The sequence below is a fragment of the Spermophilus citellus genome, assembly GCF_964194105.1.
Source record: "Spermophilus citellus genome assembly, chromosome: 12".
In the NCBI taxonomy this organism is placed as follows: domain Eukaryota; kingdom Metazoa; phylum Chordata; class Mammalia; order Rodentia; family Sciuridae; genus Spermophilus; species Spermophilus citellus.
This window is the reverse complement of record NC_138198.1, coordinates 81,808,336-81,836,071: the sequence shown is the minus strand read 5'-3', so window position 1 is coordinate 81,836,071 and position 27,736 is coordinate 81,808,336.

Here is a 27,736-nt window from a genome sequence, read left to right as displayed (position 1 = left end):
ATCTTATTTTTGAGATAGGGACTCTCTAAATTGCCCAGGCTGGCCTCAGATTTGCTATCCTCCTGCCTCAGCCTCCTGGGTTACTGGGGTGACTGGGACTACTGGCAGGCACCACTGAATCCAGCCGCCATACTGTTTTTCACAGTGGCTGCACCAGTTTACATTCCCAAAGCAGCTCACGAGGGTTCCCTTTTCTCCTCTTGCTTGTCAACGCTTGCTATTTTCTGTTGTTGCTGTTGAAAATAGTTATCTTAATGGATGTGAAGTGACATCTATTTTGATCTTGATTTACCCTTCCCTAGGGATCCTACATCAGTTCCTAAGTATAATTACATAACAATTTAAAAGAGTAAAATTAGCCTCTGAAACAGAGAATTCAGACAGGAGAAGGGTTTAAGAAATGCCAGTTATTTACCTGCCTCCCTTGAAGACGAACATTTGCATTTCATTCCTAAGTAAGTTAATTTTTGCATGAGATGATAAAGTAATGGTACAATTTTAGAGAGCATCTCAAATTCAGACAAAAGAGGGAGGATCCTAGGCTTGGCAAAACCAGAATTCAAGACCAGATTGAGGATCTAGAACTGACTGACTTAGCTGCTCAGCAAACAGAAGACAATAGAAACTCGCCTGTACTGAAACTGTCTTAAATTTGCTTATCTGAAGCTTGAATTCTGCGTTAAATAGTAACGGTACATCAGAAGCAACCCAGTTTCCAGCCCTGAAGGTCAGGTGAACAGTTGAATGTAGATGCCTTGAGAGTAGGGACCCACCCAAGTTCTTGAATAAGAAACTGATATGATGAAAACAATGTCTGAGGAATGCAGCCCCACCTGGGAGAGATGACAGAGTCCTGGGCTTGGGGTCAGATAGATCTGAGTTCTAATCTCAGCAATGACACCAAGTGTGACCTTAAGCAATTCCGTGAAACTAAGCCTCACTTTCCTCATCTTGTAAAATGATCGTAGTATTTGCCTCATAGAATTGATACAAGAATGAAATAAGATAATGTATAGAATGGCTTAGCATCATGCCTACTAGTATATTTTTAGTACGGATTCCTTCATCCTTTCACTCAGTCAACAAATATTTATTGAGCACCTACTGTGTGCCTCGCACTGGTAGGCACGGGTATGGCTTCCAATTAACAAAGACACAGTCTCCATCATGGAGTTGAGTCTGGAAGGGAAATCCGTGAATCTAGACACATATAAGCTAATTTAAAAAATGGGATATTGTGAAGAGACAGGACAGGGTACAATGAGAGAATAAAAAAACAGAACATATTTGGGGTCAGGTGCAGAGGCAGAGGTTTTGGGCCACTCTTCTCTGAGGAAGCTCCATTTAGACTCTGAAGGTTGCATAGGAAAAGAGCTGAGGGAGGATTTCCCAGAGCCGGAGCCAGCAAAGAAGCCTGAGAACCAGCAGAGTGAAAGGTTAGGGAAACCAGAGAGAAAAGGGTCAAAGGCAAGAGGTCAGATCCAGGCCATGTAAGATTAACATGAGCTCAACCCCTGTGACTGTCCCCTGGAGATCAAGTTCTAATCTGTGGCCTCAGAGCTGGAGCCTTGACATAAGCATCTGAGTTTACACAAAAAATTCTTCAGGAGCCTCATCACATCAGTTAGATGGTCACAGAGCCAACTGTGTGTGTCCTGTGTCTCACGTCTACAGGGTATAGCAGAAGGTCTTGCTCTCCACACTTCTTTAAGCCAGCTGCAGCATCAGCTGAGTGGGGAGCTCCATCCAGCACCTGCTTCCCTTCCCAAAGGACATATCTGGGCTGAGTCCCACTCATTCACAGCTAATTCCCAGTCTGTATTTGAAATCACCCCTTTTTTGGCCCAATAAGGTGGCGCACACCTGTAATCCCAGCAACTCAGGAGGCTGAAGCAGGAGGATTGCAAATTCAAAGCCAGCCTCAGCAACTTAGCGAGGCCCTAAGCAACTCAATGAGATCTAGCCTCTAAATAAATTACCAAAAAGGGCTGGGGGTGTGGTTCAGTAGTTAAGTGCCCCTGGGTTCAATCTCCGGTACCAAAAAAGAAAAAAGAAATCATTCCTTCTTTATGGTCATGGGGTTGGGACTTCAAGAGACGCTGGTTCTGCACTGGGTGGGATAGAGCATCAGAGTGTATCTTCAGAGAGCCAGTTACTCTAGAAAAAATAGCCATTTCCTCTCCTGCAGAGCCACCCCTCAACTGACTTGCACACCTTAACATTTGAGGTGGAGGAAGTAGGCCCATGCAAGGAAAGGTAAAGGAGGCGAGAGGCCACTGGAGATTGGGACTTATCTGTGATTGCCCCGGGTGATCAGCTCTGGGCCAACACTGTTTGTGTAGGTGTCACACCAGTGCCAGACTCTCTCCTCTCCCGGGTCATTTGGAATAATGAATGAGTTGACACCCTCTTCTGGGGCGACAGTCCACAGGGGTCGGGGAGCAGAGTCCACAGGGAAGGCAGGCGACAGCCCATAGCAAGGAGCTTGGGTGACAGACGCCTTGTCAGAGAATTCCTAGCACCAATGAGTGCTGACAATCCCCTTTCCCTAGAGAAGGCCTCCAACCCTGGTAGGAGGAAAGCAGAGAGAGAGGCAGGGAAATCCAGAGCCTTTCATGAATCTTTCTTTGGAAAGATTGGCCATTCCCTGCTCTTGCCCCTTCAGACACTGGCCCTATTGTTGACGAGCAACTTGGCAGTTTCTCTGAAGTGGCTAAAATTTGGCACATCCTCCAAGGCCTTTCTTGGTCGGATCAGGTGACTGTTTCCCTGCAACGTTTAGAGAAAGAAAGGATTACCTGCCTCTCCCCTCCCCCCTGAAGGCAGGTGAGACTAAATCCATTTAACTGACCAGTGGCTGCCAGTTTACAAATAAAACATAAGCTATAAATGCTGCCTTTGTTCAACTGAAGCAGCCCTCCCGGCAGCCAGGTTAGATTAGCATTTTGTCCTTTGTCAGAGGATTAGCAGAGCCTCATTGTTTTAATGTTTATTTATCAATTTGCATCTTCTAGCAGTTTCAACCCAACTCCAGGCCCGATTCCCCCACATCCCTAATTTATAAACCGGGGCTGCTCATTTTACCTCCTGTGCCAAAGACCTAACACAAAGCTGGATTGGAGCATGCCGCCAGGAAACTCATGCAAATCTCCCTTAGCTTTTCTTCAGCTGGGGTTCAAGTTATGTGGCCTACACCTGGCTGCAGAGCAGAATTGACAGGCCCAGCAAGGGAGAAGAGATGGTTCATCCACAGGGACCCTTTCTCACCTGCACATGTGCCATTTCTCACACAAAAATCTGCACTCATGGTATTTATGGAATCAATAGAGTCCTGGTTTTGATGCCCTTCTGCCCTCGGGTGGTTGGACAGGTCTCTGCAAGCCCAAGAGTTTCCTTTAGATTTTGGCATGGTTGTGTGGCTTGGAGGGGGTAAAGATGACCTCTTGAAGCTGACAATGTATTAAACAGGATTCTCCAGAGGCGCTGACCAGTGGTTATCACTTCCTCCCCAGAAAACATTATGGTCTGGGGTTGTGGCTCAGTGGTAGAGTGCTGGCCTAGCATGAGTGACGCACTGGGTTTGATTCTCAGCACCACATATGAACAAATGAATAAAATAAAGGCCCATCAATATCTAAAACGAATATTTTTTCTAAAAAAAACATTATATGTTCAGCTCTTAATTATACACGATTCTTTACACAGAGAACTCTTTAGCTCAGCATTAAAGTGCTTGCCTAGCATGCACAAGGTCTTGGGTTTGATCCCCAGCATCACAAAAATAAATAACACAAAGACAAAATTTAATGTAGCTTCATTGATTGTAACAAATGGACCCATCTAGCCAGGGTACTGATCATGAGGAAGACTCCCATGTAAGGGACAGGGGTATACAGGAACTCTCTGTGGCCTCCTCTCAATTTTGCTGTGAACCTAAAACTACTTTTTAAAAACAATATATTTTTTTAAAAAATTTAATGCTTTTCTATTTTTTCAAAGCTGCAAAAAATATTTTTTCGAATGAAAGCTTATGTGAAATAAGCAATAATCTGTCATATTGGCTGTCAGGGTGGCGCATCTCAGAGGGATGTGCTGGTTCTGTAGGATACAATTCAAAACTCCTGGATTAAGCAAGGAGATCCACATACTCCTCTTCAGCTTAGGCTCTGACCCTAGTCTTGCTTCTTCACTCCTATGTTGCATATTCTAATCATCAGCAGACATTTTTGAAAGACTTGTTTCAAAACTTTCAACAAGTCACTTCTCTAGACTTCAACAAAGTCCTTCACAACTAGGCTTCAATTGAATGTTTCAGTTTTATCCCTCACTAACCCCTAAGCAAAACTTCCACTCTTACCTCCAGCTAGTCTTAACCACTCACCAACCATAAGCAGGACCCGTAAAGTCCTAACTCACTGTCTTTGTTACACTAAGAATGTGGGCTTGTCCACTGTCACCCACTTCAGACCACTTTAGCCTTTAAAGTTCAACAAGTAAAGCCAGGCATGGTGGCGCATGCCTGTAATCCCAGAGGCTGAGGAGGCTGAGGCAGGAGGATCACAAGTTCAAATCCAGCCTCAGCAACTTAGTGAGGCCCTAAGCAACTCAATGAGACCCTGTCTCTAAATAAAATAAAATAAAATAGGGCTGGGGATGTGGCTCCGTAGTTAAGCACCCTTGGATTCAATCCCTGGTATAAAAAAAATAAAAATAAAAATCGAAACAGGCTCTAGGGTCTAAGCCTCAGGCAGACTACAAATACAGTCCCAAGTATTTGTGTGTAAATGTATTTGCTGTCATCTCAGTAGAACAACTTAAAAACATAGCCTCCCATGGGGCGGGGGGCTGTGGCTCAGTGGTAGAGCACTTGCCTAGCATGCCTAAGGCACTAGGTTCAATTCCTGACATCACATACAATAAACAAATAAAATAATGATATTGTGTCTATCCACAACTACAAACATATTTTTTTAAAAAAAATTAGCCTCCCAGAGAACCATCAAGGCTGTAGGAGATGATAGGCAACCCGTCAGTTGAATCAGCTCGTGTGAAATAAACCAAATTTCTCACTTCCTTAAGAACATCACTGGGAAACACTAAGGTGAAAGGTTGGCTTAGAAATAGTGAGGGTCTTGGCCCTGGATTTTTTTGACAAGATGGAGTCAGGAAAAAAAAAATTAATGGGTGCTGCAGGGTCAGCTGTGGAATTGTGAAAGAATCCGGCCTTCCTTGCAGGAAGGGAAAGTGTTTGCAGGCAGCTTCAATGAGGGGTTGGGGCTGCAGGAAATGCTGCGTCTTGGCCTCTGGCCCACCCCCCTCTGCCATGTCATTAAACCGGAGGGGGCGGGAAGGAGGCCCCTCTGCTTTCTCTTCTGTGCTGCTCAGGACAGTGAACACACTGGTTTACTGTCACAGCGCAATCTTGGTCCTACTTTAATGTAGAAAGAAGATTGGAACTACTTCATTTCAGTAGAACAGAACCCAGATGCATACTGGGAAATTCTAAAATTCATAGGCGGGGTAGCATACTTGATGAAAGCAATAAAAAATTAAAACTAATAATAATTAGAGTTTTAAAGTAGGCCCCTTCTCTTTTCATCTTCATCAAGAAAGAGCCCAGAAAACTTTGGAAGTGTTAATGTTTAGCCAATGGGCTTCTCTGTATTATAATTATGTTTTTGTTCATTTATTACTGGATTCCTAATAACTTGTATATTCAAACCTGTCACCAGAAAACAGGAAGCATAGTCAAGGGAAAAGCAAATCAGCTGCTTAGTCTGGAATCAAGATGTCCTAGGAACCATTGCTAAGCCCCACAGCCTCAGGAGGCTATGGTGGAAAGATCGCTTTTCCTGAAGCAAATATTTGAGCCACCATCTGACAATATGAGTGATTCTCCTCCAAGTGAGGTCTTTTCCCTCGAATAGTTAGTAGGGACCAGAAACCACAAAGAGAAAGGCAATCTGCTTGCTGGGCATGGTGGTACACACCTGCAATCCCAGCTCCTGGGGAGGCTGAGGCAGGAGAACCCCAAGTTTGAGGCCAGCCTGGGGGGGGGTGGAGGAGGAGAAAGAAGAGAAGAAAGGTACCCCAACAAGAACAATGCAGGATGTGCTGGCTAAAGGTTAGAGAAGCTAATTTCCCTTGGAGGAAAAGTTTGCATGCAAAAGATAGAACATGTAATTCCTAAAATGCATCTGAATTACTAACTCCATGAAACTAAAGGAAAAAAATTAATTTACCATTCAAATTTAATAAATGACCCATCAAATTACCCCACACATTCCTGAGCCCAAAGGAGGCAGGGTTCAGCAGATAGAAGTCAGGTAGGAATAAGTGGGCACCCTTTGAAAGACCCCCTCAATGGGCTAAATGTGCTGCTCCCCCAGGGAAGCAGAGAGCAGGAAGCCACTGTACCCCACTGCCTAAGGTTGTCCCAACTCCATAACACAGTTCAATGCAGAGTCAGGCAGAGACAGACAGAAAACTGAAATTCCATAGCTACATCTCGTTTGTTCTTATACACATCTCATTTGTCCTTGCATCTAGATGGGGATCTATTTTTAATGAGGATTCATCCCCAAGATTTATCCCCAACTATTTCTCTGACCCCACACTGCCCCTGGCAGCTGCTGGTCCCTTTTCTGTCACTGTATTTTTACCTTTCCCAGAAAGTCATAGGAGTGAACTCATATGGTCCATGGCTCATAGAGCTTAGCTTCTTCCACTCATCATACTGTATCTGATACTCACGTTACTGTCGGTGCCCAGTAGTGCTCCGTGGTGTGGGTGTGCCACAGTTTGTATGACCACATTTGAGTTGTCTCCAGTTTGGGTGATCACGTATCAGTCATCTGCATACGGGTTATTTTGTGGATGTAAGTTTTTGCTTCACTTGAGTGAATACCTAGATGGGTGATTGCTGGGTTGTCTGGTAAATATGTTTTATTTCATAAGAAACTGCAGAACTCTTTTCCACAGTGGTGGTGGCCAGGTTTGTGCTGTTTTGCATTTCCCCCAGCAATGCATGAAAGTTCCGGTTGCTTTGCAAACTCACCAGCAATTGGCTGTCAGGGTTTTATGTTCTGCTTTCTTGTTTTTAGCTTTTTATTTTCACCCCCTCATTACTAGGATCAAATACATGGACACTCAACCACTAAACTACATCCCTGGGCCTTTTTATTTTTTATTTTGAGACAGGGTCTTGCTCAGTTGGCCCAGACTGGCCTCAAACTTTTGATCCTCCTGCTTCAGCCTCCTGAGGTCACTGAGACTCACCTGCTTCATTGTGCCTAGTTCTTTATCAGACAGGTGATTTGCAAATACAGTTGTCCCTCAACCATCATGAAGGATTAAGTCCAGGACTCCCTCGATGCCACCAAGATACCCAAATCTGTATATGCCCAAATCTCTCATATAAAATCATGTGAAATTTTCATATAAACTATTACATCCTTCCATAAATTTTCAGTTGTCTCTAGATAACTTACAATGTTTAATACAATGCAAACGCTGGTAAAAATACTTGTTATACTGTTTATTATTTGGGGAATGATAACAAGAAAAAAGGTGTGTACAAGTTCAGTACAGATGTAATTTTGTTTTCAAGGATTTTAACCCATACTTAGTTGAATCCATGGAACTGGAACTCATGGAGACAAAAAGCCAACTGTAATTTTTCCTGGTTTGTGGTTTGCGTATTTATTCTCTAATTGTGTTAAACAAGAGTCTTTGTATTTCAAATTACATTGAGTTATGATATGAGAGTGTGTGGTTTGAGTTTACTAAATTCATGACAGAGACCAGAAGAGGTGATCAGCACAAATGGCCAGGGCAGAGGAGGCCCTCCTCTGGGGACATGTCAGATTGTCATTGTATCCTAGCATGCAGCCCAGTCTCTGGTACACAGTGGAGTTCAATAAAGGGTTATTGAATAAATTACTGAATGTGATCCGGGAGCAGGAGAAGGCATGCAGTGGGAAATACAGGTAGAGAAGGAGGCAGCGGCTGGGCCTCGAAGACCAGGCTAAGACTCATAAACTTCATCCTACAGGCAACTGGGAGGCCTGGGGGGGGGGGGAGGGGTTCAAGCAAGAAAGTAAGGCAATTTTTGAAAGATCACACTGGGGCTTCTCAATCTTGAGATAGTCCACATTCTTCCTCAAATGTGTATTTACCTTCCTAAATAAACCTCTGTCTATGCCAGAAAGAAAGAAAAGAAAGCTGGGCGTGGTGGTGCACGCCAGTAATCTCAACGGCTCAGGAGACTGAGGCAGGAGGATGGTGAGTTCAAAGCCAGCCTCAGCCATGGTGAGGCACTAAGCAACTCAGGGAGACCCTGTCTCTAAATAAAATACAAAATAGGGCTGGGGATGTGGCTCAGTGGCCAAGTGCCCCTCAGATCGATCCTTGGTACCAAAAAGGAAGGAAGGAAGGAAGGAAGGAAGGAAGGAAGGAAGGAAGGAAGGAAGGAAGGAAGGAAAATAGACAATAGATAGATGATCACACTGGAAGTACTATAGAAAGTGGGTAGGAAGAGAAGTGACGCTGTACTGAGACCAATGGGGAGGCCACCAAACATGAAGGGACTTGAGATGAGTGCCTGATACAGCAGCAGTGTCAGCAACCAAGAGACAGACACCAGAGATGTTCATGAGGCCACAGGATGTCATTTTGTCCCAACTTCATGCAAAGTTTCAACTTCTGACAAATGCAAAGTTTTTGTGAGGACCTACTGTGCACAAACGGAGCAATTTGTGGGGACCCACTGTGCGTGATAAAATCCTCCCTCCCGGCTTCCAGGCAAACATACTCACACCTCTCCCTAATCATTGCTCCACTAGACTTCACAACCAAGACTCTTATAAAATTTCCCATTTTCTCACCTTCCTTTTATTTCTTTTGAATTTATATGTGACTAAATTATCATTTTTTTGAGTCAAAAACCCAAGAATATTCTACTAAGATGATTGTGTTAATGTAATTGAGGAGGTGGTTTAGTGATCTGGTAAAGATGGCTGCAACATGACGGGATGAACTATGAACAAGCAATCACTTCTTTTTATGCTGCCCCATAAAATCTTGCCAGTCACTTCTCCCTGTCTTTATCTGTTCACTCAATGAGTGTCCAGATACAAGCACACAGGAATGTTCAGAGCCAGGCCTCATCAGAGGCAGTCAGGATGTTTTCTTACAGACATCTGCTGTCAGGGGACTCTCCAAGAAAAGAACAAAAAGTGTCCAGAAGTGGGTTCTGCCAGGCACCATGGAGCATGCCTATGATCCCAGCGACTTGGGAGGCTGAGGCCAGAGGATCACAAGCCTGAGGTCAGTCTCGGCAATTTAGTGAGAACTTGTCTTAAAATAAAAATATATAAATAAAAAGGACTGGGGATGTGGCTCAATGGTTAAGCACCCCTGGGATTAATCCCCAGAAAGAGAAGGAAGAGGAGGAGGGGGAGGGGAAAAAGAGGGGAGAGGAAGAAAGAGAAAAAGTGGGTTCTAACTATTAAAATGCAGTAGGACATCTTTAGGAGAACATTATATTCCCAGCTTGAGTGCCTTTGAGAAAACGGCCTGTAAACTGGTCTTTTTCTGCCACCTATTGTTGGCAACTGATTCACTATCAAGAACACTTACCGCCTCCAGGGTTGTGGCTCAGTGGTTGAACGCTTGCCTCACATGCGCAGGGTTGTGGCTCAGTGGTTGAACGCTTGCCTCACATGCGTGACACTGGGCTCCATCCTCAGCACCACATAAAAAATAAATAAATAAAACAAAGATATTGTGTCCATCTACAACTAAAAAAATATTTTTAAAAAAAGGAATACTTACCACCAGCAGGAAGGTTCTAGATCCAGGTTTGCTCTTCATAAACTCTAAGAAGTCACTTAACTCCCTGTCCCCAGAATAGACTAAACTAGATTGTCTTTAAAGTTCCTGATGAAACAAGAATCTGGCAATAAACCTAACTTTGGAGGAAACATCCTAATTTATAACTATTGATTTTAGTGATTAGGGCAATAAATGTCTCTCTAAAGATTTAAAAAGAGTGAATGCATTTTATTGGGTCAGTGAGGCAAATAGTATAATACTTTTCTTGATCCATTTACAACTCATCATTCAGAACAAAAGGGGGGAAAATCCAATGTCTGTTTTTAAAAAATACATTTATTTGTTTGTTTTTTACAAATAACATTTTTGTCACTATTACAAATCTGAAAATATAAAAGAAAATCTGGCTGTGTGCAGGGGCATATGCCGGTAATTCCAGAGGCTTGAGAAGCTGAGGCAGGAGGATCAGGAGTTCAAAGCCAGCCTCAGCAAAAGCGAGGCACTAAGCAACTCAGTGAGGCCCTGTCTCTAAATAAAATACAAAATAGGGCTGGGGATGTGGCTCAATGGTCGAGTGGCCCTGAGTTCAATCCCCTGTACCCCAAATAAATAAATAAATAAATAAATAAATAAATAAATAAGAAAATCCAAATTTTAGGGGCTGAGGTTGTAGCTCAGTGCTAGTCTCCTGAGGCACTGGGTTCAATCCTCAACACCAAATAAAATTAAATAAATAAAATAAAGGTATTGTGTTCACCTACAACTAAAAAATATAAATAAATTTTAAAAATATGAATTTTAAACAGATTCTTGGACTGGTGGTTAAGATTCATTAGCTCATTGGACTTTAGCGTCTGTCTTGTCCCCCATCTTGAAGAGAGGTGCTTATCAACACCTGACCCCTATATACACCAATCTCCCCAGGTTAGAGCACAACTAGCTAAGGAAACTGGATTTTTTCAGTGCTGCTTATTTCTTTTTCTTGGGGGAGGGATTTTGGGGATTGAACTCAGGGGCACCTGACCACTGAGCCACATCCCCAGCCCAATTTTGTATTTTATTTAGAGACAGGGTCTCACTGAGTTGCTTAGCACCTCACTTTTGCTGAGGCTGGCTTTGAACTCATGATCGTCTTGCCTCAGCCTCCAAAGCCGCTAGGATTATAGGTATGTGCCACCACACATGGCCACCACTGCTTATTTCTAAGAGTGTAAAGAATTCCTGGAGAAGAGTTTCGGGTGGAGATCATACCTGGAAAGGGGATATTAACAATCCTTCTACGGTGCCTAGATGGCTCTGACTGAGGCTTTCTGCTCCCCTCTCCCTAATACTCACTTAGAAGGACTTGGCCCAGGGTCTGACCTTCATCCCTGCCCCAAACACATGACCAGAAAGAGCAGCTGCTCTTCCAAGTGGACAGTCGCTTACAGGCACAAATAACTAGATACCTGATAACTTCCTAACAGACCAACAGCAAGCTAACCAACACACATTGTCTAAAGCAAAACTGAAACAGACGGACCAAAAATTTTAAATAAACATTGACATATACATAATGAAACAAGGGGTTACATTGGAATAAAAAAATAAAATAAAAAAATTATAACAAAAAGTAGAAAAGTTGAATATGAAATATATAAAAATTTAAAGAAGGCACACAACAGATTAAAAAAAAAACAAAAAAGTTTAGATAAACCCTCCAGTAGGCCACAGGAAAGGGCAAAACCATACTAAAAGTGTCTAAAAGTTGTTAGTGGGGACTGAAATGGAGCGAATTAAATACCATCCATGGATGTCAAGCTGAGCCCCACTCATGTAAAACTATAAGGCACAAATGAAAGCATAAAACAGTGTCTAGAAGTTAAAAGAATTGAAGGCCAGAAAATGTGTCACTATCCAATCAAAGCTCCAAAAGAAGATATGTTTTTTAGTGAAAAGCAAGAACTATGTGAACACGTGATGATGATAAAAAGCTTAGATTTTTTTTTAAATTAAGTCACTAATTAAAAGACAGACTCTAAGATTGATTTTTAAGCCAGGCACAGTAGTGCACGCATGTAATCCCAGCAGCTCGGGAGATTGAGGCAGGAGGATCTCAGGTTCAAAGCCAGCCTCAGCAACTTAGTGAGGTTCTAAGCAACTCAGAAAGACCCTGTCTCTAAATAAAATATATAAAAAAAAGGGCTGGGGATGTGGCTCAGTGGTTAAATGTCCCTGAGTTCAATTCCTGGTACCCAAAACAAGATTGATTTTGGAGCCGAGGTGGGATGTCCAGGATTGAAGTCAAGGGCACTCGACCACTGAGCCACATCCCCGGCCCTATTTTGTATCTTATTGAGAGACAGGGCCTCACTGAGTTGCTTAGCGCCTCGCCATTGTTGAGGCTGGATTTAAACTCACCATCCTCCTGCCTCAGCCTCCCAAGCCATTGGGATAACAGGAGTGTGCTGCGGCATCCAGCCAAAAGATTGATTTCTAAAAGTAAGAAAAAAAATATTGGGGCCACAAAGAAAGGTACTTAAAAAGACACAGGAATATATATATATATATATATATATGTATATATATATATATATATATATATATATATATGTATATATATACATATATATACACATATATATATATATGTATATATATACATATATATATATATATATATATCAGTTGGTAGAGTGCTTGCCTCTCATGCATAAGGCCATGTACTTTAATCCCCAGCACCAAAAAAAAAAAAAAAAATGGCACTTGTGTCTGATTTTGACATGTAGTGCTCCATCGTCATTTCATTCTAAACATTTATTAATTTTCTAACATTTATTAATTACTTTTTTCAATAATGTTGAAAAGTGAAGAAAAGATGAACATAAACATATATTAAGTAAATATAAATCAAGAGAAGACTGATGTAGCTATTTTTATGACAAGAAAATCAATTTATGGGGAAAATATCAGAAGAGAAAAAGAATGGTATATAATGAAAAAAGGGGAAATGAAAAGAAGATATTACCACCAAAACTGTGCATTAAAAATATAGGGTCAAGACAAATAGAGCAATAATGGACCAAACTCTAGGGGAAAGTAGATAAATTAACAAGTATAGTTGGAAAGAATCCATTCTCTAGAACCAATAGATGGGGCAAAAAGATAATAAAAAATATTGACAATCAGAATAACACAACTCAATCATTAGAAAGGTATAAAATTCTGTATTCAACAAACAAAAACACATTTTTTCTCTCTCTCTCTTTCTTCCTTGTGGTACTGGGAATTAAACCCAGGGGCTCTACCACTCAGCTACATTCCCAGCCCTTTTCATTTTTCATTTTGAGACAGAGTCTCACTAAGTTGCTGAGGCTGGCCTTGAACTTGGCCTTGCTCCTCATGCCTCAGCCTCCTGAGTCACTAGTATTACAAGTATGCGCTATCATATCCAGGCAAAAATGCATTCTTTTCTGGGCTCATGGGACATTAATAAAGACCCTTTATGAGACTAGAAAGGTAGTCTCAATAAATCCTGTCTCCAAACATCATAAAATTAGAAGTTAAAAACACAGTAGTTACTTAAAATTACTACATGTGTTGAAGCTAAAAAGTTGTATTATAAAATATTGCAGTATTTTGAAACCAAAAATAGTACATTATTTTGGAACTAAACATTTTAACCTGATTTAAAAGAAAATTAATAAATGTTTATTAATAAAATTAATAAATGATGATGAAGCACTACATGTCAAAATCAGACAAAAGTGCCAGGCACGGTGGCACATGCTTATAATTCCAGAGACTCCAGAGGCTGAGGTGGGAGGACCACAAGTTCAAGGCCAGCTTCAGCAACATAGAGGGACCCTGTCTCAAAATAAACAATAGAAAGGATTGAAGTTTTCTTTAATTTCTTTATTTAGTGTTCTGTAGTTTTCATTGTAGAGGTCATTCACCTCTTTTGTTAGATTGATTCTCAGGGTTTTGTGTGTGTGTGTTTTTTGTTTTTTTTTTGTTTTTTTTTTTTTGCTTGTTTGTTTGTTTGTTTGGGGCTATTGTGAATGGAGTAGTTTTCCTAATTTCTCTATTTCTCTTTCAGTGGATTCATCGCTGATGTATAGGAATGCATTTGATTTATGGGTGTTGATTTTATATCCTGCCACTTTGCTGAATTTATTCATTAGTTCTAGGAGTTTTCTGGTGGAATTTTTTGGATCTTCTAGATGTAGAATCATGTCATCAGCAAATAGTGGTAGTCTGAGTTCTTTTTTACCTATTTGTATCCCTTTAATTTCTTTCTTCTGTCTAATTGCTCTGGCTAGAGTTTCAAGGACGAAGTTGAATAGAAGTGGTGAAAGAGGACATCCTTGTCTTGTTCCAGTTTTTAGTGGGAAAGCTTTCAATTATTCTCCATTTAGAATGACTCTGGCCTATATCATGCTAAGCGAAATAAGCCAATAATCCCACAAAACCAAAGGTCGAATGTTTTCTCTAATATGCAGATGCTGATTCACAATAAGGCGGGGGGGGGGCACTAGGGAAGAATAGGGTTACCTTAGATTAGATGGGAGGGGATGTAGGGATAGAAAAGATAGTAGAATGAATCAGACATTATTACTATATGTATATATGTGACTGCATGACCAATATGATTTTGCAACATATACACTCAGAAAAATGAGAAATTATATCCCATCTATGTAGGACATATCAAAGTGCATAAATGCATTCTACTGTCATGTATAACTAATTAAAACAAATTTTAAAATAAAAAAAGGATTGAAGATGTAGCTCAGTGATAAAGTGCCCCTGGGATCAATCCCCAGTACCAGAAGAAGAAAGAAGAGAAAAAGAGGGAGAGGGGGAGAGGAGGAGAAGGAAGAGGAAAAAGAAGAAGAAACTACTACAGCAGTGTTAGAAGAAAAATCATATTTTAAAACAAATATATTAAGAAATAACAAAAAGGTAACACAAGAGAGATAAGAATTCAACTCCAAAAACCTTGGGAAAATAGAGAGGGCAATTTTAAAAAGCAAGAAGAAATGAAATACTATAAATATAAGAAAATAAATCGATGTGGTATAAGGCAAAAAATAAGAGAATCCTAAAGGGGTGTGTGTGTGTGTGTGTGTGTGTGTGTGTGTGTGTGTGTGTATACCAGTGATTGAATCCAGGGGTGCTTAATCACTGAGCCACATCCCTGGCCCTTTTTTATAGAGACAGAGTCTCTCAGTTGCTTAGGGCCTCACTAAGTTGCTGAGACTGGCTTTGAACTTGAGATCCTTCTGCCCTTAGACTCCCTACCCACTGGGATTACAGGCATGCACCACCATGCCCGTCAAACTATTTTAAGACTTTCAGATCTTTGACAAGATTGATGGAGAAAATATTCAAGTGAATAAAATAAAAAACTGGAAATAGATAACTATAGACATAATAATTAGGAAATAATAATAGGAACATTATTAAAACACTAATAAATTTTATGACCAAAATGAAATGGATTAATTCCTAGAAAAAATTATAAAATTAATGCAAGAAAAAAAGAACATTTGAATAAGCCAATAAGCATTAAAGAAGTTGATCAGGCATGGTGGCTCACAACTGTAATCCCAGTGGTTTGGGAGGCTGAGGCAGGAAGATGGTGAGTTCAAATCCAGCCTCAGCAATGGCGAGGCACTCAGTGAGACCCTGTCTCTAAATAAATAAAATACAAAATGGGGCTGGGGATGGGACTCAGCGGCCAAGTGCCCCTGGGTTCAATCCCCAGTACCCCCCCCCAAAAAAGTTGAAAAGATAGTCAACAAATGCTGCTCCCTCCCCCCCAAAAAAGGACTTTAAATGATTACAGATAAAGTCTACCAAACTTTTAAAGCATTATTTTTTCACTTAATTTTTTCATATTTTTTATTTGGTACATTATAATTATACATAATATTGGGATTCGTTGTTACACATTCTACACATGTGCACAATATGACAATTTGGTTGGTTGACATCTTTCCCCAGTACCTTCCCTTTCCCTCTCCTCCTCCCTCACCCTGGGTCCCTTCTTCTATTCTACTGGTCTCCCTTCTAGTCAATTCTCATACAAGATGTACCAGAAAATAGAAAGAGTGAGTTTTGCCAGTTCACTTTAATTGCCAGTTCAAGATTACAAGACCTGTGTAATCTTGACTCCAATATCAGATAAGAACATGATAAGAAAAGAAAAGTATAGGTCACTTTCGTTTATGAGTGTCAATGTAAAAATCTTAAGACAATAGCTAACTGGATCCCAATCAAATAAAATATCTCAAAAATTCAAGGATGGCTCAATGTGTAATCCTCTATTAAATTAGTTCACCTCCCTGAAGGCAACAAGAGGTAAACTGCATCATCTCAAAAGATGAAGAGAAAGCTTTAGATAAAATCCACTACTTATTTTTTTCCAACTCTAGCAGAGATGTGAGCAGTGGCACATAACTATCATCCCAGTGGTTCAGGAGACTGAGGCAGAAGGATCAAAAGTTCAATGCCAGCCTTAGCAGCCTTCGTGACACCCTCAGCAATTTTGCAAGACCCTTTCTCAGAATATAAAAATAAAAAAGGGCTGGGGATGTAGCTTGGTGGTAAAGCAACCCTTGTTTAATACCCAGTACCAAAAAAAAAAAAAAAAAAAAAAAAAAAAAAAAAAAAACCTCTAGCAAACAAGCAATGGAAGAAAAATTTCTTAACTTGGTAAAGGTAATATACCAAAGCCTTTAATACCTGTTATACTTAAATAAACTTTAGATGTGTTACCTTTAAGGCATAACAAGATAAGGATTCCCACTATTACTACGTCTGTGGCACATTACAGTGGAGATCCCAGTCAACCTTACAAGAAAAAAAGGAAGAAAGAGTGGTAAGAATTAAAAGAGAAGAGAAAATCTTTATTATTTGAAGATGATTTGGTCATCTAGGTAGAAAAAGTAACAGGACAATCAGACAAACCCTAAGAACTTATAAAATCCGTCAGCGAATTTATAGGGGAAAAAAAGAGCAACTAATATAATCAACAGCATTTTTCTACCAGGAACTAGGAAACTAAGACACTGTGGGCAAATCCCCTGTAAGGCTTGTTTTTGTGAGTCGCACCAGATAAGCATGGTTTTTACATTCATTAAAGGATTATAAAACACAAACAAGCAAAGAAGAACATGCAAAAGAACTTAAATGGCTACAAAGCTTAAAATATTTACTATCTGGCCCTTTACAGAAGGAAGTGTGCCATCTCATCTCTAAACCAACAATAACCACCTGGAAAACATAATTTTCAAAAATAGCCAGGTGTTGGTGGTGCATGCCTGTCATTCCAGCAACTCAGGAGGCTGACGTAGGAGGATCAAGTTTGAGGCCAGCCTCAGCAACCTATAAAGACCCTAAATAACTTAGCAAGACCCTGTCTCAAAACAAAAACCAAAAAGGGCTGGGGATGTAGCTCAGTGATTGATTAAGTGCCCCAGGGTTCAGGCTCCGATTCCAAAAAAAAAAAATGCTGAGTACCAGAGCCCACGCCTGTAATCCCAGTGCCTCAGGAGGCTGAAGCAGAATGATAGCAAGTTGGAGATCAGCCTCCACAATTTAGCGAGACCCTGCCTCAAAAGGTATGTGTGTGTGTGTGTATGTAATATTATATATAATATATATGATATATATATAATATATTATATACATATTATATATAACACTATTCACAATAGTATCAAAAGTGTGTAAGAAGTAAGTAAATGAAGAATTCATGAATTCTCTGTAAAAAAAAATTTGAACACAAAGCAAGGACAAGGATATACAAAATGAGACGAATTAAAGGAGAGATAGTCTATGTTCTTACATGGACTGCCTGAATAATCTCCCAAATTAATTTAAAACTTCAGTACTGTTTCAACTGGACTTTTAAAGGAATTCAATAAGCTTGTTCTTAAAATCTATATGGAAGAAATATCCAAAAAAGATACTGAAACTACCAATTTAATGATATGTGCTTTATTATCATTTAAAATTATAGATTTTAACTTTGCCTTTCTACTCCTGTGATATATAAAAAGATGGAAAACAGAAGTAAAATAAACTGATGAAGACATTTCTAAAATATTTTTGCATGCAGAATCGTGCTCTTCTGAATTATATTTTGATATAGACATATCCATGTCCAAGTTTCTGCAATCTTCATCAACAAAGCTTTGATGCAGCTTTTCTTGTAAGTGGAAACAAATGAAATGGCTCATTTGATTGTTTTTGACAAAGCAGTAACTTCATTTTATTTTCTTTTTCCTCCTTTTTTTTTTTTTTTTTTTTTTTTAAGGTGGCTTCTCACTATGTTACCCAGGCTGGCTTCAAACTCCTGGCCTCAAGCAATCATTCTCCTGCCTCAGTTTTCCTAGTCACTAGAACTACAGGCATACACCTGATTAGAATGGCAGTGTGATATGATTCACCCTAAAAGAAGAAGAAGGAGGAGGAGGAGGAGGAGGAGAAGGAGGAGGTTGCACTTTCATTATCTCCAGAATTTTTTTCCAAGTGCCAATACTCATTCTGCAAGTTTTCCTCTCTCTTTTTTGGACTGGGGATTGAACCCAGAGGCCCTCGACCACTGAGCCACATCCCCAGCCCTATTTTGTATTTTATTTAGAGACAGGGTCTCACTGAGTTGCTTAGTGCCTTGCTTTGGCTGAGGCTGGCTTTGAACTCTGGATCCTCTTGCCTCAGCCTCCCAAGCTGCTGGGATTACAGGCGTGTGTTACTGTGCTCAGCCATTCTGCAAGTTTTGATACTGATGCTTTCTTGTTCTTCCCAGAAGATATCAATGGAAGGCCTTTTTAAGACAATGACCAGGATATTACCCTTTCAGATGGCTTTTTTTGGGGGGTGGGGGGCGGCAATACTGGAGATTGAATGCAGGGTTCTTAACCACTGAGCCACATCTGCAGCCTTTTTTTATTTTTTATTTTGAGACAGGGTCTCACTAAGTTGCTGAGGCTGGCTTTGAACTTGCAATCATCCTGCCTTAGCCTCCCAAGTTGCTGGAATTACAGGTGTGCATGCACCACCAAATCCAACTTGATTTTAGAAATGTTAAACAAGGGGTTATTGCATTTTAGAATTTAATTTAATAGGCAATTATGACAATCACCTCAGCTTCCTCAACCTTCAAAGGATCACAGTTCTGAGACTGGTTCTTGGCTGTCTCTTGAGAGTGCCCTGGTCAATTGGAGGCCCAAGGGCCCACAGCAGTAGCCCGCTCAAAAACACATCCTTGATCAACTTCCTTCTCTCCCCCACATCCTTTCTCGGCTCTCTTACTGATGTTTCTTCACCTCCTTCTACAGAAACTCTTTGCAACTCAAGTCCTTGTTCCCGTATCTGCTCCTGAGGAGATGCAACCTCACACAGAGAGCAAATTTCATCCAAGGACCTTGTAGCATTGGGCCATCATTTGGGAACCAGAGATGCGACTCCTCTCCACATCAAGGCTTCCTTTCCTGCCATATGAACCCCAAGGTCACCTTGTCCTAACTCCCTACAGTCCGTGTCCAGTCTTCCCTTTAACCCTCCACCCACCTCCTGCTTCCACCACCTCCACCTTCCCTTGTCTGCTTTCCCACACTGTTTTGTTCCCTTTCCCTGTTTCTCCCAGAATAGCACAGGGGAACCCCATGAGCAGAAGATTCTCTATTCTGAGCCTGACCCCAGTGGTGGAGAGGAAGTGTGTTCACCAGTTAAGAGGGGGGAAAAACAAAAACATTAAATTTAATTAAATAATATTAAGCAAACAAGTAATCAGATCCCCTAAGACTCATACTTAATAGCCAACAGACATCAGAGATATTCAGAATGTCTCAGGATGCAAGGAAAGTCTGTGTCTCCTGCTAGCCAACCAGTCTCCTCTGGTCAAATAGCATCACTAGCAGGAATGGAGATAAAGTGGCAAGCAATGGTACCTTTGAACTGGAGACAGGGGAAACCCTATAAAGCCAAAACATTTCTTACCCTGAATTCTGAGTTGTGCCTTAGTGATAATAAACATAATATCTATTAAATGAGCCACGGAGATGGTCTATAGGCAAGCTCTGGGCCACCTTTGGCTCTCATTATGAAGCACTAATGAGGCTTGCAGGACACAAAAGCCCTCAGAGCAGAGTTTGTTTATGTTCCCTGAAGCTCTAATTACACCCACACACATATGGGTTAATAAAGGCAATATGGGTGATTTTGCCTTTGTTCCTCTCTAATAGAAGAAACACGTAGAAAGAGGGATGATATCCAACCACATTGAGTTAGAAATCTCTTATTAAAATTAAAGACCAAAGCAAATATGTGTTATAATGACTAGAAATATAAAAGGACACAAAATTAAAAGCACACAATGGCTTATTGCTGCACCTAAGCCAAGGGTAGTGATGTTCATTGAATTATTAAATCAACGATTATGATAACCTACGATATTAAAGACAGTTGTGTTGCCAGCAGAACCCAAGACCTAGTGTCCTACTACCTGGGAGCTCTGTCCTCTCCCTTTCTGCCTCACAAATGGGCTTGACCCTACGGATGGCTTATTGCAAGCACCGCCCTTAACAAAAGAACGACATGTATTTATCTGAAAAATTTCATTTAAAAAAATTAAGACAAACACCTTTGCATTTCCATCCCACCAGGGAATAGAGTTTTAATGAACACACGAAGCAGCTAGGTGACATCTTTATCAGTCCTCATAAACCTTGATTGAATACACAGCGATAAGGCCTGTTTAAACTGTCCTCCTCCAGATAACAGGCCTGGAGACAGCGCTGGCCTTAGCAACCTGCGGGAAAAGAGGCCTCTCCAAACCCCAAAGTGCAGCCCGTGAGGCACGGGGAGCTATAAGCCACTCCAAAGCTCTGGGCAGCTGGTGGAAGGTGGGTGGGGGTAGGGTACGGGCTCCTCACCTGGTTTTCTAGAGGCCTCTGGAAACACTTTTCTCAGAATCACCTTGGGTTCTTGGAATTGAGGTAGTGGCTGGTGTGTTAAACGCTGGTGACCTTTAGCATTTACATCTACAAACACAGAGAAGTTAGAAGGGGCCCTTGGAAAGGGTTTCCTTTCTACCAGCATCATAAAGGAGTGAGGGTACAGATACCTAGAAAGAAAGGAGAGGCAGAAGATTTTCCAAAAGCTTGTCAGTTTCTTCTAGTTCTTGTTCCTTTCTTCTTCTTCTTTTTTTTCTTTTGAGAGAGGGTCTAGCTAAGTGGCCCAAACTGGCCTGGAACTTGTGATCCTCCTGACTCAGCCTCCTGAGTTTCGGGGATGGCAGGCAGGCAGGCAGGCTCCACTCGGCCAGCCCTGGTTCTTTTTGGCTCTGACGCACCCCAAGTTTCCAGTGACTACTTGCTCCCCCAGTCTTGAGCCCTCAACATCCCCCACAGACCACAGGAGCCAGTGCCTCTGTCCAGGGGAGACTGGAAGCCTATCCGAGGTGTGTCATGCCAGGGGCTCTCAGCAGCCACAAGCAAGAAAAGGTCAACAGAGGTCACCACAGGCCTACTACACATGCTGTGGTGGACGGCTCTGAGTTGGGATTTGAGGCTGCTGTATCTAGGTTCCAGTCTTCCCTGATTAACTGGCAACTCTCAGAGGCAGGACTTGTGGGGCCTCAGCTTCTTCAAATGACAAAAAGAGACTTGGATTCAGAGGGTCTTTCAGATCTAAAATTAGATATTTTATAAAGGTAACTTAGCATGATGGTGGATATTTTCTTTGGCTTGACGGTAGTAACCATTAAACTCTGTGGATGTACAGCAAACATTTGACTTAAATAGATCAATTCAAAATGATTCCATTAAAAGCATTTTCCATATTTCCCTAAGACTCCCTGTCTCCCTGTTGTTATTGTTGTTATTGTTGTTGTTTAATAAAATTTGGTCACTACCATAGGCTGTCTTATAGGTTAGGACAAAGAATACAGTATGTCATTTCCTACCTCAATAAGATATAGGGTTTTTACCATAACCTTTGACACATGGATGACAACTAAATTTCCTCTCTTCTTTCGTCCCTGCATGGGACATGCCAGTGAGGGCAAAACCAAAGCCCTGGGATGCCTTCCTGCAGGCCGCTCACCTAGAGCTTTGGCAGAACAGGAGTGGAAGGAAGTTTCTCAGCTGGGAAATTCCACTGTTGTATGGAAAACACCTGGCCACTGTGCGCTCAGGGACTTGGACCTTCAGCTGAGTTTGCAAAAGAATTCAAGCTCTTTTGACCCAGGAGTTAAATAGGAAGCAAGTTCATTGGTAAGGGAACGAGGCTCCAGAATAATAACCTGACTTTTGAGCTCTACCTGGCACAAGCCCCATGCCAGCAGTTTCTCTTAACATTCACGTGGAATTTTATGTTTATAAGGTAGTTTCCTCTCACTTTACCACTACACAGCACTATGATTAATATTATTTGCAATTTTTTTAAAATAAAGAGGGAATCTTGTACACACAGAGAAAGCAGATAAAGTGTCCCAACTAATAAGTAGTGAGACAAGGATTCTGGTTTTGTGGGTGACCACTTTACACACATCCATACACCGTGTGTATTTTCCAAACCCCAAACCAGCACCTGAGATGTTATGACTATGATGTACTTTGGAGGGAGAGGAAGCCCAAACCCCGCTGCCTTGTCAATCTCATGCACTCACCAAACCTGGAAGAGTTCGTGGGGAGCTCCCAGAATACAGAAGATCCCTGGGATCCTTTCTGAAGAGCAGGGCTGTGTCTTCACCCAGCATGGAGCCATCATAATATTCATGCAGTATAAGGGAAAGATGAAGACCTCAAAGAAGGATCAATTCATCTAAAATATTTCTTGCCAGGTGCGGTGGAGCACATCTGTAATCCCAGCGGCTCAGGAGCCTGAAGCAGGAGGATTGTAAGTTCAAAGCCAGCCTCAGCACTTTAGTGAGGCCCTACGCAAATCAGCAAGACCTGTCTCTAAATATAATATAAGAAAGGGCTGGGGGCCGGGCACAATGGTGCACACCTGCAATCCCAGCAGCTCAGGAGGCTGAGACAGGAGGATAGCAAGTTAAAAACCAGCCTCAGCAATGGCGAGGCGCTAAGCAACTTGGTAAGACCCTATCTCTAAATAAAAGACAAAATAGGGCTGGGGTGTGGCTCAGTGGTCCAGTGCCCCTAGGTTCAATAAATGGTATTAAAATAAATTTTTAAAAAAAATTTCCTGGTACTGCCCTTTGTACTCAGAGAGCCTGCCTCTTTCCACACCATTTCTAGACATGGTATGACCACGCAATTTATCATTCAAACAGCGAACATGAAAAGAGGACTCTTTGTACTTACAATAGATATCAACTGGACTGACCCAGGCAAAAAGGACTTCTGGTCACCCTATCGATGCATCTGAAGCACCTGTAACATTCATTCCAATCCCTTAGCAGCCACACCCCACAGCACTCAACCTGTGTTCTCTTTCCAGGTTTTTCTTTGCCCTATAAAAATTCATCATGTCCAGTTCTTGGACTACTATCATATATAGTCATTCTTTCCTTCAGCAAATATTTACTGAGTACCACTCATGGTGGACACTGTGGTGTCTATAGGTCCCTTCCAGGAGCTGGTAGTAAATACAGTGATGCAGAGATCGGGATTAGAATTCTGGCTTCAACCTGAGTACAGCACTTAGCTTTTCTGAGCTTTGATTTTCTTTAATCCAAAGGGGGATAATAAAATACCTACCACATCAGATTTCTGTATTAAATGAGTCAATGTATGTAAAGTACCTACTGCAGAAGTGCTATTACTGTAATCAACAAGAGCCACCCATTTCTGACTTAATCATAGCATTATTAGTGTTTTGTCTCCATGTAGATGAAGATCAGTTCCCAACACACTCACCTCATTCATTCAGTGAAGTGGCCACAGATACAGGACACTGGGGAAGAGACAAGGAAACTGTCAGTTTTCCATTACTGTAACAAAATACCTGAGATAATAAACTTACAGAAAGTCAAGGTTTGCTTTGGCTCATGGTTTTGGGGGTTTAAGTCTATGATCAATTGACCCTTTTGCTTTAGGGCCTGTGACAAGGTAGCAAATTGTGGTCAGGACAGCAAAATTGGAGTGCACAGCAGAGCAAAACCACTCACCTCATGGCAAAGGAGGAAAAAAGAGGAAGAGAATACAATCTCTTTTAAGGGCTTGACTCCAACGACCTAAAGACTCTCCACTTAAGACTGCCTCTTGAAGGTTCCACCACCTCCCAGTAGCACTACCCTGGGGAGTAGGGCCTTTGGGAAACATTTTTTGGGGGTTCCTGTGGATTTAACCCAGGAAACTTAACTGCAGAGCCACATCCCCAGCCCTTTGTACTTTTTACTTAGAGACAGAGTCTTGTTAAGTTGCTTAGATCCTTGCTAAGTTGCTGAGGCTGGCTTTGAACTTGTGATCCTCCTGCCTCAGCCTCCTGAGCCACTACAATTACAGGTGTGTGCCACCGTGCTTGGTGGCAACACTTAGCAAGATCCAAATCACAGCAGAAGTATAAACATTGTAATCCCTGACTCTTGGAGGTTTGATAGACGTGGAAGAGGGAAGACATTCACAATTCACCCATGAAGGATGGTGAGATTCAAAGAGAAAGAAGCAAGGCCTTTCATGACACAAAGGTGAAAATGTCTGTAGTGGAGGTAGAGTGTGGATTTTTGAATTAGGGACAAACACAATGATGAACACATTTACTTTTAAAAGTAAAGCAGCCGGGTGTGGTACCGCACAAGCCTATAATCCCAGTGACTTGGGAGGCTGAGGCAGGAGGATCATGAGTTCAAAGCCAGCCTCAGCAATTTAGAGAGGCACTAAGCAATAGTAAGACCCTGTCTCTAAATAAAATACTAAAAAGGGCTGGGGATGTGGCTCAGTGGTTAAGTGCCCCTGGGTTCAATCCTTAGTACCAAAAAAAAAAAAAAAAAAGAAAGAAAGAAAGAAAGAAAACAAAAGAAAAAAGTAAAGCAAAGTGATTTTATTCATGTGTAGTCATGAAACATGTCCTCCGTAGCCTCTAGCTATTACTGAAAGAATACATTCATCCAAAAAGGAGAGAATTTTTATCTGAAACTGCAAAAGGTACATCTTCCTGGGCTTGAACAAGTAAGCTAACCTATTTTCTCACTTTGCGGGAGAAGTGAGACTTTGTGTCACTGATGATATTCATAACACAAGCCACAGGGGAACTCCACGGAAAATAAACCAAGAGTCGATCCCAGCAAATTCTTTCCAATTTTCCCTTCCTGTCTTTTACCTGTGCTGTCTTCTCCAAAAAACCAGCACCAAGTCCTCAGACCTCAGCCTGGAAGCAGCACTGTAGAATCTTAAATTTGACTTTTGGAGAAATAAGCATAAAAGGCCAAACATAAGAGAGAAGGAAAGAGAGAGAGAGAGAGAGAGAGAGAGAGAGAGAAACAGAGACTGAGAAAGAGAAAATGAACAGAAACACAGAGAGATAATTAGATTTTAAATTTAAAACAAAAAATACAGCCTCATGCAATGCAGGCATCCTCGTTAAGAGAAACGACATGAACTTACTTGGGTGTTAGTTAGAAATGGAACAACTGTGAGAAAGCCAAGCTAACCCAGGCAGGAAATAAACCCATCATGCCACACCAGAGGATTTTCTTTTACTTTCTTTCTTTTTTTTTAAGATAAAAATTCTTCGTTGAGCCTTATTCCAGGAAAACCCCCTTCTCCTGCCTCATCCCACACAGAAGGCTGGATTACCCAGGTAAGCATTTCTTGATTTGTTAGACAACTGTTTTTCAGGCTCCCACAGCGTGTACAACCTACGCGAGGCAAGGGGGTTCGGGGGAGGAGACCCACACCTGCCCCCTGGGAGACCCTCTTCCAGTTAGGGAGCCGACTTCTTCTGCTGTCTTCTGTAGCAGTCTGAATTTTTTTTCTATCATTTCAACCTTGACTGAAGTCCCCAGGGTAACCCATTAGCAATACAAACCCTAAGTTATCGCTCAGTCTATACCAATTTGGAGATCACCCTGAAGCTTCTATTAATAACACTGGAATTTCACTTTATCGGCGACAGTGTCTCCAAGTGATCTCACTTGATCCTCACAGCATCCTTACAAGTTAACTATCGCCATTGTCAACATTTTACATAGAGGAAAACCGAGGGTCAAAGAGGCTAAGCCAATTACAGAAGGCCACTGGTCAATTTGGCTCCACGTTCCAAAATTCCAGTTCTTTCCACTATGGTACTTTATTTTGCCTCTTGGAGTGGGGAGGCCATATTCTCTCTCACCTTGTGGTGAGCAGAATAAAGAAGGAAGCCACATTCCAGAAAGTTCCTTAGTCCCCTTTAGCTTGCTCACACAACAGCCTCACAGCAGCCCTGAGAAGATAAAGGATTGAAAACACCCTCTTGGGCACGGTCACACTCGCCCTGCTAACACGCCTGCTAAGCTCAAATACCCCAGCAGCCTCAGGGGTGGACGGTCCACAGAGGCGGTCCACGCCTCTCCCCATATATTAAAGAATTGTCCCCAGAAGGGTGATGGGCCAATTTCAGGAGCCAAAGAACAAAAGTAATCCTGCAACAACAACAGAAAAGAAACTCCAAGTATTACCAAAGGTCGGCCAAAACATGGAGACAGTCCAGGGTCACGTGTGTGTTGAATTCCCACGGAGACCGTCCCCCATCCTCCCTGGGTATTCAGTCTGTAATGCCTTACAGATTTCAGGGCTGGCCTCTGACAGCTCTGACATATCTGAACTAAGGCTAACCTCCGCGAGTCACTTTAAGGCCTGATAAGTTATACTGTACCTGTCAAGGCCTCTCTCTGCTGAGATTTTCTCTCCTTCTCCAATGGAGGGTGGGGGGAGAAAAATGATAATGTATCTTTTCCATTTGACTGGCATAATTTCTTCTGCATATTAGAATTAGTTATATTGTCCTACATTCTATTTTGTAAGAAAAAGAAAAGATAGACTGCTTTGTTGATGGGGAAACAATTTAATATCCTCCAACTTTCTAAGTGTTGTTGGCTTCTCTCTGAATTTATGAGGTTTGAGCTGGGTAAGAAGGAGAAGCAATGTCCACATAGTCAAAAAATGAGGTGTATCAATTTGCAAGCCTAAAAATAAGTCAACAGGTTTTCTTTCCTTCCTTCCTTCCTTCCTTTCTTCCTTATTTCCTTTCTCTCTCTCTCTCTCTCTCTCTGGTACTGGGGATTGAACCCAAGGATTCTATACCACTGAGTTACATCATCCCCAGCCCTTTTCAATTTTTTTTTTGTCTTGAGACAGGGTCTTGCTAAGTTTTTTTGGGCCCTACTAAATTGCAGAAGCTAACCTTGAACTTGCGATCCTCCTGCCTTAGCCTCCCAAGCTGCTGGGATTACAGTCAGGGCCCACTGCACCTGGATCAACAGATTTTCTCTAGGATTTCCCACGTGGGTCATTTCCCTGTGTGTTCCCACCCTCTATTAGCCACCATCAGTGACTGAGAACACTCACCTCAGTCCCAAACATTATCCCCGAAGCTGTTTGGATAGGTAGCATAACTAAGCCTTGGGTGGATGAACCTTGAAGAACCCAGAGGAGAACCTTCTCAGAAGGCCCTGGAAGACAGGAAGAACCCATAGCCCTACTCATCTGTTCCCAGTCCTGACTAGCGAATAGATATTACTTTAAGATTCCAGAATATTTAGGAAACAAAAAATTTACAGAGATCCAGTCAGACACTAAAACAATCATGAGTTGGATCAGAAAGGAATATGCAGTTAGGATGTTAATATCATAACAACAGTTTCTACCCTTTGTTATGTGCTGTCCTAAGATCTTGAAAAGACACTTTTCATCTTTCTGTTACAGTTCTTCATTTGCCAAAAGGAGGAAAGCCTATATACCTTTCAGGT